This window comes from Ischnura elegans, chromosome 1 (assembly GCF_921293095.1).
Source record: "Ischnura elegans chromosome 1, ioIscEleg1.1, whole genome shotgun sequence".
Taxonomy (NCBI): domain Eukaryota; kingdom Metazoa; phylum Arthropoda; class Insecta; order Odonata; family Coenagrionidae; genus Ischnura; species Ischnura elegans.
In genome coordinates this window covers 112,615,347-112,635,551 of record NC_060246.1, presented here as the reverse complement: position 1 = coordinate 112,635,551, position 20,205 = coordinate 112,615,347, and the positions used below count along the sequence as shown (strand labels likewise).

The following is a 20,205-nucleotide window of genomic DNA, read 5'->3' as shown; positions in this document are numbered from 1 at the left end:
AGCAGGCCTTTCTATAAATTTAATAGGGAAGTCCATGAAAGGAGGGGAGACTGCCAGAATACTTCTTAAATACTACATGGAAAACTACCTTGGTCGGTAGACTACTTTAATGATAACGGAAAAGGAAACAAAAATCAAGTTTTCACGCAATGGACTTCTGGGGCTTCTTCCATGCAGTTCCCTTGGAAACGACTAACATTTGGAGAGAGACAAAGGAAAGCATTCTTCAGAAGAGAGGTCGTAAAAATAAGGGATGGCGCAAAAATTTCCGCTCATTGCCAAGGAGACGAGAGATCGCGGGTTTTATTTATTCTCTGAGGAGGGAGGGAGGGAGGAGGGTTGCAACACAGGATGTTTAGGCACAAGCGAAGCGAGTGGTCCACTCAGTACGTCCACGCCACTCCTTAGCCCCTTGAGAAGGCTTTTTAAAACTCAATGGGGTACATTCACGGTCGCCACGTCTATTCCTGTGGGCGCTTATAAAAATGATAGTTCTCTCAGACACACCCTCACATGTACAACACACCACTGCAGATAATCTCTCGACCGCCACGACGAAAGTATCCAAGCCGAGAACCGAGGCGAGGACGATTAGCAGACAGAGACGAGGGGACTCACGAGGAAACGGCTTGAAAGCCGGGATCTGCGCCACTCGACGAAAGTCTTTCGAAATGCATGACGACTAAAACCACACTTAAAACTCATTAATCCGACAATTTAAGGTTTTCCAGAAATATCAATGAATTGAAGGTACTAATGCTTTTCCAGTGAATGGTACGGGTGAATTCTTCCGGGTTTCTCAACCGGGTTAGTTTCTGAATGAATAATTCCGACCAACGTCGAACGCCGACACCCATCAAGCATAATAAATTGGAAACCCGAAAGTAATTCACAAGGAGATTGGTCGATCATTTAAATTTTTTTGCAGATTATAAGTTGTCAATGAATTTCGCATCGACGAAAAGGTTTTTGCTCTTGCACAGATGACGGGATTTTTTCATCTCATTACAAATAAATAAAGATAGATTTTTCCTTGTACTGAGGTTACTGGTTGATACCACGGAAATTACAATTGAGGATTCTCCATTCGGTCATAAGTGTGCTCCAACTCATCGCGAATTTAAATGAGTTCAATAACGTTGCTGCTGACGATTTTGACGATGCTCGCGATTCTGACGACAGAACGAGCCGAATTTCACGTGAAAATGAACTATTATCAGAGCTTCTGATCCAAATTTACATTCGCGATTTTATAATATCGAATCCATAAGCTTACAATGCTATTCCTCGCGAGTGCAAATGCCCTATTTCAAACACATATTGGGAAAAATGCGTCGATCTGCGTCTATCAATGCTCTGTGTAGAGTGAAGAATAAGCTATAGCGACGCGGCAGCATTAATATAGCCTTCAAGTGAGTTGGAGAGTCTTCATGCGAGTCCTGGCAAACGCGAAAAAATTTACCATACATGAAATCGTAGAGCAACCAAGAATGAATCAGTGATGACTAATCTACGGTAATTCTACGGTTTATTTTAATCGGCGTAAGGGTGAATACATGTCATTTGGGTTGCATCGCATTCAGGATAAAACTGCCTAGATAGCACACATGTTTGATAAAGTGGAAATTCGATCAATTGGGCATAAATAATTCTTGGAAGCAATGAAAAAATATTTATTAAATATATTTATCAACAAAAATTTGCTCGAGTTGGTCAATATCTGTTTTCAATCAATTCCAGATCAGTTGTTGAGGCACTAGCACATTGACTGCTATTAAATAAATCGTAAAAACTTAATATAAAAGTCATTCATAGGCCTTTTATCAACAGAAAAAAATATTTAAATGCGCTTTAAATTGCGCTAAAATTTTAATCATCATCATCACTGGTCAACAATCCTAGGATTGGTTTGACGCAGCTCTCCACTCAGTTCTCCTATCAGCTAATCTTTTCACTCCTACGTATTTCTTCTCTTTCACATCTCTCTTTACTTGTTCCATATATTTTGTTCGAGGTCTTCCTTTTCCATTCTTGCCTTCCACCTGTCCTTCGACGATTGTTTTCATCAGGCCATCATGTCTCAAGATGTGGCCTATAAATAGATTAAATCAATATGATGCGGGGAAAAAGAGTAAATTAGAGGCAAATCTCCTACATGCACTCCTAAAAGGGAAATAACAGTGCATACACATTTTTTTAAAGCACAGTAATACAAACAAAAACGCGATTTTAAATAGTTTTGAAAAACATTTAAATGGATATTAACTGGATATACGAAGAAAAAATTAACGGAACGAAATTGACTTCCGTTTCAGCGTAAAGTGTATAAACTCAAGCTATCTTGGTTTTTTTTAGAAAACAGTTGATATTGGCCTAATATGAAAGAAACTTAATGAAATATTAAAAACTGGTTAATAATTAAATAAGGTGCATTTTCTAACATCTTTTCATATCCATTATACGACTGCATGAGTACAATCGAGACTGGAGGACCCAAAAACTTCGATTTTCAGAGAAAATAATACAGAAAAGGCTACAAAATTTCGATTTTCTGCCGGCGAGATTAATCTGAGACCCAAACTCGGTCTCAATATTTTATCAAGGACGCGCAGCGTCACAAAAATGCCGGGAGCGACGTGAGAAATTATCCCACGGAGTTTGCGCGCTATCAATTCCGAAAGGGGAAAAAATCTCCTAGAGAGTCGAGATATCAAAGTTAACATTGGATGCTCCAGGGAAAATACGAGACGCCAATCTCTGCTCGAATGCCAGCTATTCGAAGATGACGAATAGGAATGTGCCCGCGGTATTTACTTGAATAAAAGGAGAGAGTTATCTATCTTCGGACTGCGTAATTAATTACAATGATACTTATAACCCACTATATACACGCTCCCTAAATAATCAGACTGTTACTTTCGATAACAATCATCGAAGTTATCAAATATTTGCTTTACATTCCGAAATGGGAGCAGAAAATATATTTTCCTGGGGAATTCGAATATAAAATACACGGAAAAAATACGTAATACGCAAAAAAAATCTCAATCTTCGCTAGAGTACTCGTCTGGCTGATATCAACTCTAAAGAAAGGGTTTTTTTTTCGACATATTTCTCTCACACCAGTTTGAAGGGACATGTGCCATTTCCAAGGATGTTCCACAAACTTTCCTTCTTGCAAGATTTAATTCGCTTTTAAACATTCTTCAAAAGAAGTCAAAATGATGTTATTACGTTGAAAATAGGGAAGGTGAACGAAAACGAACATCAAACTTCTTCCTTTATTATTTCTTCCTCGGTATGGACAAAATTTACGAAAGAGATCCGTCGAAATTAATTTTAAGATACCAGCACTACGGTAAAAAATTAGAAAGTAACAACCTTGACACAGAATCCCTTCTAAATGTCGGAATCCGTCACTAAAAATACTTACACAAAAAATATCATCGGATATTTCCGTTAACGTCATGGCGATGAGAGTAACGAAAGGAGGGTGCTAAAAATCAACGTAAAATCCCACCTTTACAATGACCCAAAGGATCCTTCACATGACTGCCAATTTAACTATCTCAAAATAAAAAAACCTCAGGTGCCGTATCGGACAGGTGTCGCTTCCACCGCATTCCCGATTTCACTCAAGAAGGATTATACACAGGAGGCATCAGTCGCTCCCGTAGAAGCTTGGTACACGTTGCCTCTTACTTCTTTTATAAAAAACAAAAATCTGAATGACCTTATTGCTTTCGTTTTAATATTTTTTTACTTATGATATTTGGTACTTTTGAGTTATAACATTTGGAGAGAGTTTCTTCCAATAGGGTGGTTTCCTATTATTTTTTTATTGCCTAAATCGAAAGATTATTACTCCTGGAGTACGTATTTTGCGCTTTTAGATTTTTAAATGACGATATCTATTTTTCGCGATTAAATGAAAAGTGAAAATTTTCAAGCGCGCAAAAACGCGACGCGTAAGTAGGAAAGTCCGTGCGACGCATTTCTGGTTCCCCCTCTCTCCTTGTGAAGTGACCTTGATCGAGGCTCTGAGCGCTGATAGGACGCAGGATGCTAGCGGATAGCTGAGTACCTTGCTGAATGGTAGCGCTTGGCTTAAAGGTTTATTAATACCTTATCAAACGAAGAAAACTTTCCGACCTTAGCCAGTTTTAATAGGTGATTATTAAGACATGTTTCCCTGAGCTCTGTGCCTCATGCATGCATTGGTAACCTCAGACGATGTATAACTCCTATCCTCTCGTGTAGAAACTAGGTCCCTGTGACGTCACGCGGAGTGGAATCGCATGGGCGCCAATCTGGCCTTTTTCAAATGAGGATAAAATTTGACCCTTGCCATTCGTCTAAACCGGTATTTCTAAAACCAAATAATTTGTGTATTATGAATACACTAATGGTGGGTAACGAATCGCAATCCATGCCTATCGTTTTCTTTGATGAAGGAAACTACCCTATTAAGATTTTGCAAATCGATATATTTGTAAGGAAATATTGCCAGAGCGCATTTCCATCTTTCTTATAAATTCTCGCAGCGGGGCTATGGATGTAAAGCGATCTATTCAATCTCAGTATTAATATTATCGATTCGATATATTGTATCTTCACGAATCTAAATTTAGGCCCCCGTCACAACTTATTTCGCCGTGACACTTGGATCGCTTTCCCGTCAGGGACGCGAGTTACGACTTCTGTAAATACATTAAAAAGCACGATTGGTGACAGCACATCTAGTGACCTACTAGAGAATTACTATACTCGTGTTTTCGCTATTCAAAGCACAATTTGAAGGGTCAGTGCGAGAAGCTACGACGCACATTAACCGCTCTACTGACCAAACCTTGAACGCTGCCTTGCCCCAAAAAGGTTGGCCTTTGACCGAGGAAGTTTACCTTGCCATGAAAACTTCATCGGCCGAAGTCCGAAAATAAGAATATAAAACTTTACCATCGGCCGCCCATACACGGGAGCTACATAAGGACAGGACCAAAGAAAGTAACATTCACGTTCCGAAGATATCGTGTCAAAGCGAGCAAATTTTACGCATCACAGACATGGCATTACTAACCAACTTCATTTTTTCCATGGTATGACCAACGTGAGCATCTCAACCCAATCCAGAGCAAAATACGGTCTATAACTATCATTTACCCTTGACTTTGGGTAATATTCAAAAATTTTAACTGGATCGAATCGGTAAATTTTAAAGCAACAACTGGCGACTCCTGGAACCAGGGTGAGTGAAGACGTTACGGATATATATAGGCGGCACATTGGAAGCAATTACGATGATTGATTTCTGATATGATTAATGAAAATTTTAAATTCATAGACTTTTCTTTATGACCGAGAAACTCACGAAGACTTCAACACAGCCTCTTCGAAGAGGAAAAACTTGTTGGTGATACAGTTGCAGATGCAGCATGATCACTGTGAATTTAACGGTCCCGATTGAATTGCGCACGCGTGGATAGATAGATTTTTTAGCATGTGAGACAGTAACAGCTATTTAAGAACAGAATGCAAATGACCTCAGTTGTCGAGGCACCCTAAAACAAAATACAAAAAAATTAAGAACAGAAATGGTAGTTAGCAAGAACGGTTAAAGTTGACGAAAGTCCAGGATGATCTTAATAAATGAGGTTATTGACATCCAGAACTTTTCAAAGCAATCGGATAGAGCAATGGTAAAACAGGCGGCGGAGGATGCAAGAACAGGGGAGAAATGATCGAATTGCAATAATCAATACGGTAATGCAATAGAAGAGCAAGGTCATAGATATATAGGTACTCAGACGAAACTTCTGAGAATGGAAATGAATAACAACATTTACACTAACTGTAACTTTTTCAAAAGATTGTCTCCATTTTCCTCCCTTTTCACGCACATTTTTTCTTGCGGCGAGTGAAGTTATCCGTTCGGTTACTCCAAGAGTTAAAATCTAGAAAAATTTATTTTGCTCGACAGCGGGTACATATACCGGCTTAATTCGCCCAACAGAAGATTTAGTTATTTGATCACTCAATGAGAGCTTCAACCAGAAAAAAGGTTTGAATAGGTGAGGGTGGGACATAAACCGAAGTATTATGCCACAGACTAGAGAAATTTACACATTCACAGTAGGGAGGGGTTGTTAAGTTTACATACTTTATCTTTCATTCGCTTAAAATGGCATTTTCAACAATGAAATAGAATTATTCTTCAATACATTTCCTAGTTTTATTAATTCTCCGAATAAAGTGATTCTTTTCTTTATCTCCAGTGCTTTAAAATGTGATTTCATACGTACATAATTACCTCATGGGCTATAAACAGCCAAAAATTATAACAGAGAAGGCTAATGTATCCTCATTGAAGTACGATTTTTGTTGCTTCTTCGGGCGCATTTTAATGGGTTTTCAAAAATGTAGGCAATATTGGAGCTAAGTGGAGCATTATTCTCGATATTTCATTTATACTACATTACAAACTCCAGTCATGGCACTGAGTACCTATGTATTTGATAGATCTCATCATTATAAGGCATAAATTTCGGTCAAGAGCTCTAATTATGGCTAATTTCCCCCAGAAAATTGGATCGCTATGCTCGGCAGCGACGCGTGTGACGACTTCTGTAGATTCTTTTAATTATCGGCAGGTGACTACGCATTGAGAGACTGACCAGATAAATCTCTATTGTAATATTCTTGATGACATTATTAATATTAGGAGTTCATGGCGGGGCGAAAATCTACAAATTATTTAGACAAGGCGAGGGCGAAAGTGAGCGATGAAGAGGCAAGGTGACTCGCCCTGTCATCCAAGGGTGGAGGTGGAGATTGGGGCTTTCGTCTTTCCTTCTGAGACGCGAAGAAGAGGGGGAATGTTTTCCTCTCCGGATGCCTCCTCCTCCTCCCCTTTCAAAGGGCGGAGAGTCCTTCACGCGTCCAGCCAACCCTCCCCTCTCCCAACAACAGAGAAGAGTCGACGACTGCGGCCTCAACGTGGGCTGCCCCAATGCGACCAAGGACGCTCACCGGCCGCTCTCTCAGCTGATCCGACCAAGGAAGGCGGAAAACGAACGCGTCTCAAAAGAGCAACAGCTGGAGCGGACAAAGAAACACGCTCCACGCATTCCAACACGCCCGGCACACAGCATTGCCAAAGGTTCGACGCTTTTTTTTGCTGCCATTTTCAACTCATCATTATATATAAACCGATCGGGTTTCAACACAGAAGTGGGGAAATCATTCTTACTCAGATGACGGCAATGCAACTGTGTTGGAACCCGGGTTGGTTAAGAAATGAAAGGGGTGGATACAAAGTAAGTTATATTTCACAGTGAAAGTTAAAAAAAAAAATTCACAAAATAAATACTGAAACGATAGATAATTCTCAACATTAGTTTTGTATTATTATACTCATTTTTATAATTTGATACAATATCTTCTTGAACACTGATAAAAGTTTACTCAATTTCGTCTAGTTTACTTGGAGGCGTCTCATCGATAGAAAATGTTAAAGAAAACTTTTACTAATGTCATTAGGTTTTATTAGCCCCATCGTTGGCTGGCCAGCAGGTTGACCTGATGATGTGGATAACCAAAATCGAAAATCAGGTCGTGTGTTGTAAAACCTTGCAGCTCAAGTACAAGAATTTCCTTTTTATTTTATAGCAACATTTTTGTCAGGGGTTCTACGAAAGGGGAACATGTAATTGCTCATGTCCTGAGATGTTTTTTTACCTATCTTTTTCACAAAATCTCTAAAAAGATTGAATTACAATTACCCCTCTTCTTCAAAAGCTATCCACGACATGCTGATATGCACTCCCCAACGTCGCACTGAAATTCATTTATCGGCGGCAGACTGTAAATCTTTAAAAGGAGATACATGATATTTTAATCACTTTCCTTGGCTTGTAAGTGCGTCGAGTGCCGATGATCGCAAAAAATACGAAGATTTTTATCACGACTCTTGTGGTAAACATCGTAAAAGAAAGCAAGCGTAAAAAGTCTTGTCTTAAAATACAATGGCCACACCAGCCATTTGAACAAACGAAAAACAGAAGCCACTGCCAACAATATAAGTGAGCCAAATTTCAAAATGCTCTCTCTTACCTTGCAAAACAAAAAACGATATATAGTACCGAGGAAAATATTTTGAAAAATTACGGAATCCTTAAAAGGAGATGCAATAACAAACGTACAGAAGGTACAATTCGCGTAAATATTCAATAAAGGTAAACAGCGATGTACACAATGGATTTCAATGATTAAAACAAGGAAGTTAACGATTCTATTTGGCATTTAAATATTTATTTCTCTCCTAAAGCATAAACCGCTTGCCTACATTCTAATATAGACATTAAGAAAGAGGGCTTCTTGAAGAGTTTCTCGGAAAGTAAAGTAAGTACAGCGAACGAATCGAAAGAATTAAAAGTAGCAAATAAGTTGAACCTGAAAAAAGCAGAAATATATCGGTGCAAATTGATTAGCCTCAGATGAAGATAGCGGAAAGCTGGGTTTAACCAACTGACTTTTATGTACGAGAAATTCAAAAGAACTGTATAAAGTTAATGAAAATAATCTGGCAAAGATTGCCTACTACTAAGAAATCAGTCGCCTCAAAAGGAACAACGAGCACTGATTATCCCACATTGTCTTCCAATTAGTAACGTTCACTCAAATGCTAACACGCTTTATCACTTGAATGGTGCTCGTAATATTAATCCATTCATCTAGTGCTGAAAAATGTGTGTTTAACTGCCCCGAGCCTTCTTCATACTAGATATGCAAGCACCGACTCGATTTCGACCTCGAGCAGACATGCATTGTCGTTGCCAATACATTTCCACGAGCACAAAGAACTACGAGACCACCAAGGACAGGATAAAAATGTAAAACAGAGAACGACACAATATGCTTGGAAAATCACACAGTATGAATTTGTCACTATACCAGAAGGAAGATTTCGAACGATCCCTGAACTCGTAATTGTGTAAAGTAGAAGGAGAAGTAATAATGGACTTGTTCACTAGTTTTAAATTTATCATTATGATAGTCCTAAAAATAAATACCTGTATTTTTTTCAATCCATCGCCTACTTCTCGAGATATTCACAGCGAAAGACGGCCTTTCGACCACCGGCAATTACAAACGAATTTTATTTTTGAAAAAAAAAAATGCTTGAAATATTCCAAAAATTTCTTCTTGAAGCGTCCACGGCAATCGCACGCATAAAGCGGAAATTGGTTTCTATTACAAAATTCAGGGCTCCCACACTCACTAAATTATAAAATTCACGGTTTTTCCCAGTTTTCACGGTCTAAATGTCTTCAAATTCACGGTCCGTTAACGAGCCATTTTAGTCGGATATATTTGATCACATAACAATCACCAGCCGCACGTCAACTAAAAACTTACTAAACGCAACAGACGCTGTGAATGCAAACGCAGCAATGAAGTTAATATCTCTTATGAAATCACCTATCGTTAGCAAAATTCAGGGCCGGATAAAGGTTGTGAGTGGGTAAATGGAAGTAGTAGGGTGGCAGGAAGGTATCTGATTTTTCGCCAGGGTTTAATGACACTTTGGTTACCGGTCTTCCAATCACAGGTTTTAGGTCGAAGTGTCGTCCCGGCAAACAGCCCAATATTTGCGCTTCGAATACAGGTGTGCAGATAAATGCAAAGACAGTGTCTGCGAGTGACTACAGACCTTGAAACATGATCGACATATCGATCATTCTTTCTATCGGTCAATCGTAGTTTTACAATTAAGTTTGAGAGATTTTTAAGGTTTTACGACGAAATTCGCGGCTTTTTCCAGGTTTTACTCGCGGTAGACAAAATTCACGGCTATTTCACGGTTTTAAGGTTTTCACAGTTGAGTGGAAACCCTGAGTGGAAACCCTGAAAATTATTCTCAGCAGCGATTTTTTTGGCAATTTTGATTTAATTTACCAGTGATAATGTTTTTATCATAGTTTCATCAAAAGATCGAGCGCTATTGGCATGTGTTCTTCACGCAGTGATTCTATGTCAGCCGGCACAGCAACTTTAAGGTTATATTTTGGCTTCTGGTAAAAATGTAATATGTACCAGCGTAAGTCATTTCCAACTGATGACCAATCCCTCACACAACCAAGCACTCGGAGCGTATCTAGTTTGCAAGTGAACGAGTACCTGCAATTTCCTACCGGTACGTTCGCCAGAAGGGATTGCGCTTTTAAAAAAATTGCCCCTAAACCAACGTGAAATGCACAAATGAGAAAACGAAAAACAAAGAGGAAACGGAAAACAAGACTTTTTGTAAAATTTTTGATGCAACTGTCCATTGTATTCTATCATGCAATTTCCATGTATTTTATCTCAATTGGTCCCTTCAATATCCACCGCACAACACGCGAAAAGATGAAAATCACCGTAGCAAAACATCCACCAAAAATTGTCTAAAATATCAGTAATTGAACTGCTTCACGTATCCCTATGGGTGAGTGTTTTCGCTTTCCCACATCGCCCGAGAAGAGAGTGGGACGAGAATGAAAGGCACTTGCTGTCCCAAGGAGAGAGAAAGGGAAAGAGCAGCACAAACAACACACGCACAGGTGTCAGCGGTCGACCGTGATGCCTCAAGCGACAAAGGCTTTCATTCAACCCACCAGCAGCGGTCTGCAGCCGATGCGGAAAGAAATTCCTCACACGGTAGTGCTATAAGCGCAAGGGGACTGCATAGAGGAGTCCCAATTCCATCCCATTGAAGGCTGATTTCTGTTGCCACTTCGGTCGCATTTTAATCTATTTTCAAAAATGTCCGCGGCGGGGTGATGAGTGCAATGCGATCCGTTTGTTTCCCAATATTTCTCATTATAATGTTTGTAATTGCGAGGAAGAGCATTGAAACGTCATGAATTTGATAGATCACATCATCATGTAGATAGATTTCGGTTAAATCCGCTGATTTCACCTTATTTCCCCAAGAAACTTAGATCAATTTGTTCGTCAGCGACGCGAATGGAGACTTTCGTAAACCCATTTAAATGCGCGGTGGGTGACAACACATTTAGAGGCCTACATGACAATCCCCTTTTCTAACACTCGTGGCTAAGAGGATCTGCGTGGATGAGGCCCAAGTTCGTCCCGCAGACGCACGAATATCAGAATAAGAGGATTCTGCAGTCGGCCGCCAAAATTGTCGTCACCCACTACGCATTTGAAGGGGTTTACAAAAGTCACTGTCGAGCAGAGTTATGCGACTTTGATGGAAAATAAGCTATAATTCGAGTTGTTAACCGAAATATATACTTCTGATCACATAATGCACAAATTGCATAACTTTTCGACATTATTCCTTGCGAGTACACAAACGAGATTGCACTTATTCACGCGCTGCGGACATATTCAGAAACCAATTGTAATGTCCCCGAAAAGGCAACAACAATCAACCTACTACGGAATGGAATGGGATTTTTTCGATGTAGCCTCCTTGCGTAGAAGCAGGATTATTACTACCACTTCGTTCGCTTTCAATCGGTCTTCAAAAATGCCCGCAACGCGACGGTGAAAGCATCCATTTATCCTCAATATTTGCAATAAAGTATTTCTACTCGCGAGAATTTCAATGAAAAGTTATGGAATGGATAAACTTTATCATCACGCTTATAAATTCCCTATTTATTTGAAGCTTGAAACTCGGATCACACTGCCGTCAGCGATGCAAGTTTTTTGTATATCCATTCAAACGTGGTGTGAGTAAATAAATCAAGGGTACGTTTGGTGATTCCTACATTGTTAAACTCTTGGAAATTCATCACAAAGGTGGTGCACTCCCTTTACTCGATTGCAAAAGTCGCTGGCTCTTCGACAAGTCTGTTGCGCAACGATTGTTATGAATCGAAATGCCAGGCGGAAGTCAGAAAGCGTTGACGGGATGTAATCTCGGGAATATCTCCTGCTTTGTAGTACATATTTATCAACTTCCTTCTCTCATCTGCGCTTTCTCTCTATCTCCCACGCCTCCGTCCCTCCCCCTCCAGCTCTATGTCACCACCTTTGACTCCTGGAGTACCCATATGGAATTCTCATCCTCCGCTCACATAGGATAAACTAGTGGTTTTATTCACTTCATAGGCGATTAGATAATCACAGCTGACAAGCGAGTTCTCGGAAAGCGAATTTGAAAGCAAAAAAAACTGAACATTTCATCTTCTCTTGCTACACCACAAACAGTAGTACAGCTATAGAACAACTCTTACGGTTTCAGATAGATCAAACCAAAGAGTTTGTATTATGATTACCACCCTTAAATTGAAATCATTTTTAACCGACGTCAACAATAACATGCAGGTGACTCCGGAAAAGTTTACCCCCAGTTTGTGTATATTACAACTACCAACATTTTAACCACGTATGGAATTTTTTTTAGAAAAATCTAGTTATTGTTCTAAGGATGACCGATGAACTCGCTTTTCTTCAATTACTTGACCTACCCAAATCGTGTAATCTAAAAGCCATCCTGTCTCCTATGCTTCTCATTCAACCCATTTGAGTTTCATGAAATTTTAGATAATCTATATGCTTGCTTTTTTAATATTCTGCAGATAGCTGGAGATTGATAGAATGCAGATACATTTTCAGATGTGGAACAGGCCATGAAACAGAGGATGAACAATAAAGCCTTGTTTACAAGTGGTAGTTGACTGCTAAATAGCAGCAGATAAAAAAACTATTTCTAGTAAGTTATGAAAAGGCAAAAGTCTCCGGAGAACCAATAATGCGCTTCATTATATAAAAGGCACAATAAGAAAAACGTGACGACTACTCCAGAGAAATATTACAATTTCCTCTTCTTCATGAGATATTATGCTAGACTTTTCGCTCACCATTGATCTCTCATAAAGTCAAAAACTTGAAACAAAGAAAACTGTAACCACAGTCTTTGCCTGCGATCAGTTATATCAACGTTTGGCGCTGGTGATATATTCATTCCTACTACCTCCAGTCTCCAATGAGGTTAGAGTCACTTCTGGCGTTCCTCAGGGTAGTGTCATTGGCCCACTCCTATTCCTTCTTTATATAAACGACATTGGCGAAGTAGTACACAGAAGTTACGATTATTTGCAGACGACGCTGTAGTTTACAGAGAAATCCGTTCCAGCAAAGATATGGATGAACTAACGAATGACCTTGCTGCTATCCAAGCTTGGTGCGATGCTTGGCAGTTGGAATTAAATTTGGAAAAATGCGTCGTAATGAATTTCTGGAAGAAGAATTACTCCCTACAGCGTAACTATATCATTCGAGGCACCCAATTAAATGCAGTTGAATCCGTGAAATATCTAGGCGTTAGACTCAATAATGATCTATCGTGGAATAAACATATTCGAGAAATAACCGGTCAAGCTAATCGTAAAATTGGTTTTGTTAAAAGAATATTAGGAAAGTGCGACGACAAAGTGAGAGAAATTAGCTACTTTTCCCTCGTTAGACCACATTTGGAATACGCTGCCAGTGTTTGGGACCCTCATGAAAAAGGCTTAATAACAGAGTTAGAACGCGTGCAAAGAAGAGCTGCCAGGTATGTGAAAGGTCGTTACGATAGTCATGTTAGTGTAACTGACCTCTTAGATAAACTCGGATGGGAATCTCTGTCGAACCGTAGATTGAAAAATAGACTCAAGAGCAGTGTCTTTTCTGACGAAGTTAACCATATCTTGCGGACGCCAACGTACTACGGAAAATCAGATCATATAAATAAAATAAGAGAGATAGATTGTAGAACAGACAGATTCCGAATGTCATTTTTTCCACGATCAATAAGAGATTATAACGGCAGCAATAGAACTCGTAAATAGATTGCATGACTTGTAGTGTAGCCTACTAACCTATGTAAAACTTAATGCATGTTTCTGAAATTCTATTCTATATTCTATTTCTAACAGCATATAGTAGTATAGTTTGTTATTATACGGGACGTTTTTTGGACGGTGTGGTGTGCATGTGGGAGTCCAAATGCATGCTGCATGCTGGTGATTGATCACCCCCTGCCAAACACCCTAGAGGTGGCTCGCAGGGTATTATGTAGATGTAGATGTAGATGTACCTTCGAATTTGAACTTCTTAATGTCGCTAATACAGTGTTTGTCCCAAAAGTAATGAGCCTTTTTTCAAAAAAATAGATTTATTGATCAAACATATAATGCAACTTAATACTCTTCAAAATAGTCTCCTCCCGCGTCTATACATCTATTCCAACGTGTTTTCCATGCATTGTAGGCCCTCTGGAACTCGCTTTGCGGAATGCTGTTAAGGCACCTCGTCGTGGTTTTTTAAATGTTATCTAGGGTCTCCAGATGCTTTCCTTTCAGCTCCCTTTTCACCCTAGGAAACAAGAAGAAGTCTGCCGGGGCTTCATCGGGGGGCCGTGGCACCGTTGAAACACCGATCCGGGTCAGATAGGAGTTGACTACGAAGGCGGTGTGACTCGGCGCGTTGTCATGGTGGAGTCTCCATGACGACTGGATCTCTGGCCGGACGCGGGTAACTCTGTGATTGAGTCTTTTAAGAACTTCTTTGTAGAAGTTCTTGTTGACGTTCTGCCCAGGTGGTACAAACTCGTAGTGCACGATTCCCTTAGCGTCGAAGAACACGATGACCATGGACTTGATGCGGGACTTGCTCATTCTTGCTTTCTTCTGACGCGGTGACGAGGTCGTGTGCCACTCCGCACTCTGTTTTTTCGTCTTCGGATCGTATTCAAAGATCCGCGACTCATCTTTTGTGATGACGTTGTCAAGGAAATTTGGATCCTCCTCGCAGAGTTCAAGCAGCTCGTTGCACACTTCCACGCGCTGCTGTTTTTGAGCGTCGGACTAGACTTTTGGCACAAGTTTCGCGCAAATCTTACGCATGGAGTCTTACGCATAAGTCTTCTGAAACAATTTGATGAACATCTGTTTTCGGAAAAATTTAATTTTTCAAATTTAATTTTTCTGCCATCAAACGAGCACTCATCAGGCGGTCTTTGTTCAGTAAATCTCGCACACGGGTGACATTATCGCCCGTTCGCGATGTTGATGGACGCCCAGAACGGGCCTCATCGGCCACTTCTTCCCGGCCTTCCTTGAACGACTTGTGCCACTTTTTGACCTGCGAGTACGACAAGCAATCATCCTTGAAGGCCTCAGTGAGCAAATAAAATGTTTCCTTCGCCGTCTTTTGAAGTTTGACGCAAAACTTTATCGCATAGCGTTGCTCCAAAGTTCTCTCCATCCTAACCACGACGAGACACTGCGCGGAGGTTTACTAAAAAAGATGTCCTACCGCTCCAAAAGCTCGTATGCAACTGAACGAGGTGTCGCTGACAAGCTTAAAGTCCCCCCCACTACTTCCAATCAGTCGCGCAGGTGGCGTTGCACAGTCGCGTGGCAAAAAAATGAAGCTCATTACTTTTGGCACAAACCTTGTAGATAGAATCAAGGCGGACAACATTCTCGCAGAGAACGCAACATTCTCTCTTCGCAGTGTTACGCAGCCACTGTCCACACATTCGAGTCGAGCTGACAGTCGACTGCTATAGCTGTCAAATTCGACGGGTAAACAAGGTTTATAAGGACGCACACATACCTCTCGACGGACGTATTTCGTCTTTTCTAGTTGAAGTATTACTCGTCGAAAACTTAAGCAATCATCTTGAATTTTTCAGGATGAGTAGTATAGACCTTAGCATACAGCAAATAGCACCCTCCTGTACATATCTCGAATATATGAAAAATTTTATCCGAGAAATACTAAGTGAAGAGTTACAAAATTTGAGATACGGGCACATGCTACCCTGGGTCAATTTTACACACCCCGAAAATTACAATATGAAGGCACAAGTTTTAGGTGAGTAATTCGTCACCAACCGTCCACCTTTGAAGTGGCCGCATATCTTCCACTACAGCGATGACCTTACTTACATGCTAAAATCCTTTTTTATGATCAGGGCCTGGTAAACACTAGCCTATGTTTTTGTGAATTAGAAAATTTTACCTCATTATCCTCTCACAATACTTATCAGCTGTAAATTAGTTACACCCTAGAAACTTTTACTATCTTCCGCTATGCATTAGAACTATTCCATAAACCGCGATCACCTTGACGAGGGAAAACCACTTCCGGCCGGCAAGAGACACCAAAACACCCTCCCCTCTGAGATTAGGCGAACCGGTGGAGATATTTATAACATTATAATTCAATTACTCTCACAATCAGTAGCACACTGAACTCTCGGAGGCAAATATTGACAGTGGTATACACTGTTCCCTTCACTAAAATACAAGGTCAGATTTAAATGAGTGATAAGTCACCTAAGAAAAACAATATTCGATGTGTAAAGAGGGAAGCATGTGGGTCCTCAAGGACACCGTCGCCGTCCTGGTCACTCACCGTGGTCCGGCTGACGATCCGCGCAGCTGCGCCCCCAGCGGAGATCATGCCGTCACCAATGGATAGGTCAGGTCGGAGAGAAGATTCCGGGGGGGGGGGGGGGGATGAAAGGAGGTTCTCAAAGATAACAGGGGAATGGTAGACCAATCTCGATGGAGAATTGTGCGTATCCTCAGGAGGGAAAACACGAGAAATGGCAATCACCAAAAGAACAAACGCTGTTCGGCTCCCCGTGCCAGCGAGGGCGAAGAATCCGGATGATATATGTCGGTATGTAACCACGCAGATAAGAAAAAAACACACGCACTCGGGATATTAAGCGATCAAGGCACACACAACTGGCGACTTCTCTCAATTCCTTACACTACCGAAGACTCACTGAACCGCATGGAATTACACGTAGCAGCAAAATTAAACCGAATTTACAAACATCATCATTCGATGACTCTGTAGCACACTGAATTCTCGGCGAAAATCGACCAAGGCCACGAGAAATTGTGTGCCACGGTATTCGTATGAAATGTGATGGATTAAAAATGATGGAGAAAACTGTCCCCAACGAAAACTACCTTCTTGCACTAGGGAATCACTAACTACTGACACATCTGACCACGGCCACATGAAATTAAAACTGTGTCCTGGTATTTAAATACAACGAGGCACATCCAGCAGTGTATGATTGAGAAAACCGCCTCCTGTGAAGGCTCAATAATTATATACACTCGGTTATCACCAATTCACACGGATCACAGCACTAGACTTCGATAGGCTCCAGCTGCCTTCACGGGTCCATCTTCCACCACCACGGCCGTCCTCTCGTCTTGAAGGGTGGTGGAGGAGTGTGTGCGTACACTCTTCGAGTGAGCCTTCCTTCAGCAAGAGCACGCGGCCCTCCCTTCCAACGTGGGGGCGCCCATCTCCTCCTCCGAGGTGGACCGCCCGTCCTCGGCGAGATGTGAGGGGCAGCGCGCGCACCACCTCCCCCCTTGCACCGTCACTCTCATTGTCGACTCCGCGCTCACCTTGACGAACGAAAACACACTTCCGCCCGGCAAGAGAAAATACCAAAACACCCCCACCCCCCCTTTGAGGTTCGGTGAACCGGTGGAGAAATTTATAATATCACAATTCGACTAACGTCCATAGCACACTGAATTCTCAGTGGCAAGTTGGTTTACATCACCATTCGATTACTCTTCTCGGCACAGTGAATTCTCGGTAGAGAAATTTATAATATCAGCATTCAATAACTCTCCTCATCAAAATTAATTATCGGTAACACTGCCCGCAGCCAGATTGAAAACTGAAAAATTGACCCCTATGAAACCTCACTTCCTACACTATGGGTAAAGATTCAACCTACTACGCTCAGCTAAGAGAGTTGAGTGTGTCGGAAGATGGCCTTAACACCACTGCGATATCATGACAAGGTCGATGGACTTCCTTGCTTTGGGGACTGCACTACACACTATCATGAGATGTCGAATGGATTTTTTGGTTCCTCCAGGTGCTCCTTCCAAAATAGACGGCGCGATGCTCCCACGAAGCGCAGAGAGCTAATTCACTATCAACCTTGGGGTCGAATGGACTATTTTCTCGCTTCTCCCATGAGTTCCTCAGACGGAGACTCGCGTCAATTCATATACCCTGTGTACAAGCGCACCGAGGGGTTTGCCCACAGTGCAGGATCAACTTACACACAGTACACCACGCACTTCCACCTATTAAGTCCACAGTGAAATGCAACGATACGTGGAAAAGTATACCGCGGGTGTTTTGCAGGTGTAGCTTTCCCACAAACTGAATGCACCTACCATGGCACCTACGCTCAATTGCGCTCTCGCCTGTAAGAGGTCTGAGCGAACGTGCACGGCCGAGGGGGAGGTCCTCCTCCGGCAAAAGGGGTGGAGTGAAATGGGGACGGGGGTACTCCTCCAGGGGTGACACACGCACGCACCAGCAGAGCTTTTAAGCTAGGAAAACGTGCGCTCCACACTCGCACGCCTGGACGCGCAGAGAGACAACTGAGATAAAGACCGGAGAGAACCGTTCTCTCCGTTTCGTCAGCGGGGATAAAAATGGGCGAGCAGGGGGGGGGGGAGCAGCTAACCCCCACCCCTCCCGCTTATCAGCCGCTTCCAAACCCACCCCCCTCCCTCTCCACACAGGGAGAGAGCCTTCTCTGAGCCAAAGGTCCCTCGAACAACACCGCCGACAGAGAGGGAGAGGTTTCACAACAGACGCACGACCTCATGCATCAGCTGATCGTGCGAGCCGGCCGGCAGGCCGGGCGGAATGCCACAATTCCCGAGACTCTTCCGCCGCGGCGGCGGCAAAAGACATTAATGCGGCTAAGAAACAAACCAAGTCAATTTCAATTTCTTAAGAGCGGCAGTTAGCAGTCATAGTTGCGCAGGACAATAATAAATAACGGCGTCGTATGCACGCAATTTTTTCTATAAACGCCCCGAATCCATGAAGATAATTTCTTTATCAATTCTAATCCATAGATATTTATTGATATTTTTACTGGCCTCATCCCTTAATTGCAGCCTGAAGACCAGTATATGGAAAAAATTAGGAGTAAATTAACCATTGGGAACACAAAGCGTGTCATGCCAGAACTCACAGGTCAATGGCTGCGTTCATAGAAAAAATTACGATTAGAAAAATTTCAAATTTTCTCATAGATTTTGACGATGATGATTAGACTTTTGATTTTTCTCTTTTTTTCGCATATTTTGAATTCATGTTAATTTTTAAAAGTCTGGTAGGAGGCGCATTGCAAATAAGAAAGAAAGAATTTGCCTTACTGATTGTGGTGCAATGTTCGTTAAATCTTAATAATTAAGCAAAAACAAAAATTAGGCTTATTGCCATGCAAATTTCTCAGTCATTAGCAAATTAATATTATAATTGTAAGTCAACCGAGGTAAATTACGTGATAATGTCGCAAAAGCTGGTTGAAATATTTGGAAAAGTATTAATTAAAATTATAATTATGCATTATCAACTTTCTCAGTAGCAAGATTTCGCTCTTCAAACACCGTAAATGCCTTCTAAAAAGACAAAAGGTTTTTTTTTATTAATATTCGCGGGAATCATTTGTAAGTACGCAAAATCTGAGGACAACATGGAAATAATTATACTTACGGTACACAGAAAAGGTTAAAAGATACTAATTAGTAGATTTCATTAAAATCTTAACAACTCTCCTTAGTATCCGTTAGAAATGATGAAATAAAATTTTCAAATCGGATGACAGGCCATGATTTTCCAATTGGAATAACTTCCTTTCGCCTTTTTCATGATTCTAAAGCTACCGTGGAGCCCCCGCACATTTTAGGATTTTTTTCAGTATTCTTAGAGCTTTGTCAACTACAACGCCATGTTGCGTCGCAAGTGGTACATTTATTTTGCATAGAGTCATTCACTACGATACGAAATCGCAAGGCCATAAACGGTGAAAGTAAGGGAAAGATAAAATACGACAAAAAATTCCTATTCAGCCATTCTCTCTTAAGTTAAAAATAAAAAAACGAGAACGTATCCAATGACTTTTCAGTAGTTGGTGACGTCATTACCGTTTTTGTTCATTTACTATACAGCACCATTCAATGATGGACGTAATCACTCACCTGAGTGTGAACAACAACGGACCACACGAGGACCATGCCCGCAAGACGAAGGAGTAATTGAGAAACGATGATCCGCTCGGCAAGAACTCGTGACGTCATCAACTCAACCACTAACTGGTAAAAGCAGTCGACTTCCCTCCGAGAGTAG

The 20,205-nt window shown here is 41.2% G+C and overlaps 1 protein-coding gene across 2 annotated transcripts in view; it reads right to left on the bottom strand.

Moving 5' to 3' along the window:
* Positions 1–20,205, bottom strand: part of LOC124168217 — a 171,015-nt gene that overhangs the window by 131,173 nt on the left and 19,637 nt on the right. Inside the window, exon 1 of one of the 2 annotated variants that reach the window (XM_046546360.1) lies at positions 16,420–18,451. The exons of the other annotated variant lie outside the window; for it this stretch is intronic. The gene's annotated coding sequence lies outside the window, so the exon portion shown is untranslated. Of the gene's footprint in view, positions 1–16,419; positions 18,452–20,205 lie in introns of those variants that run through there. 2 annotated transcript variants of the gene reach the window in all.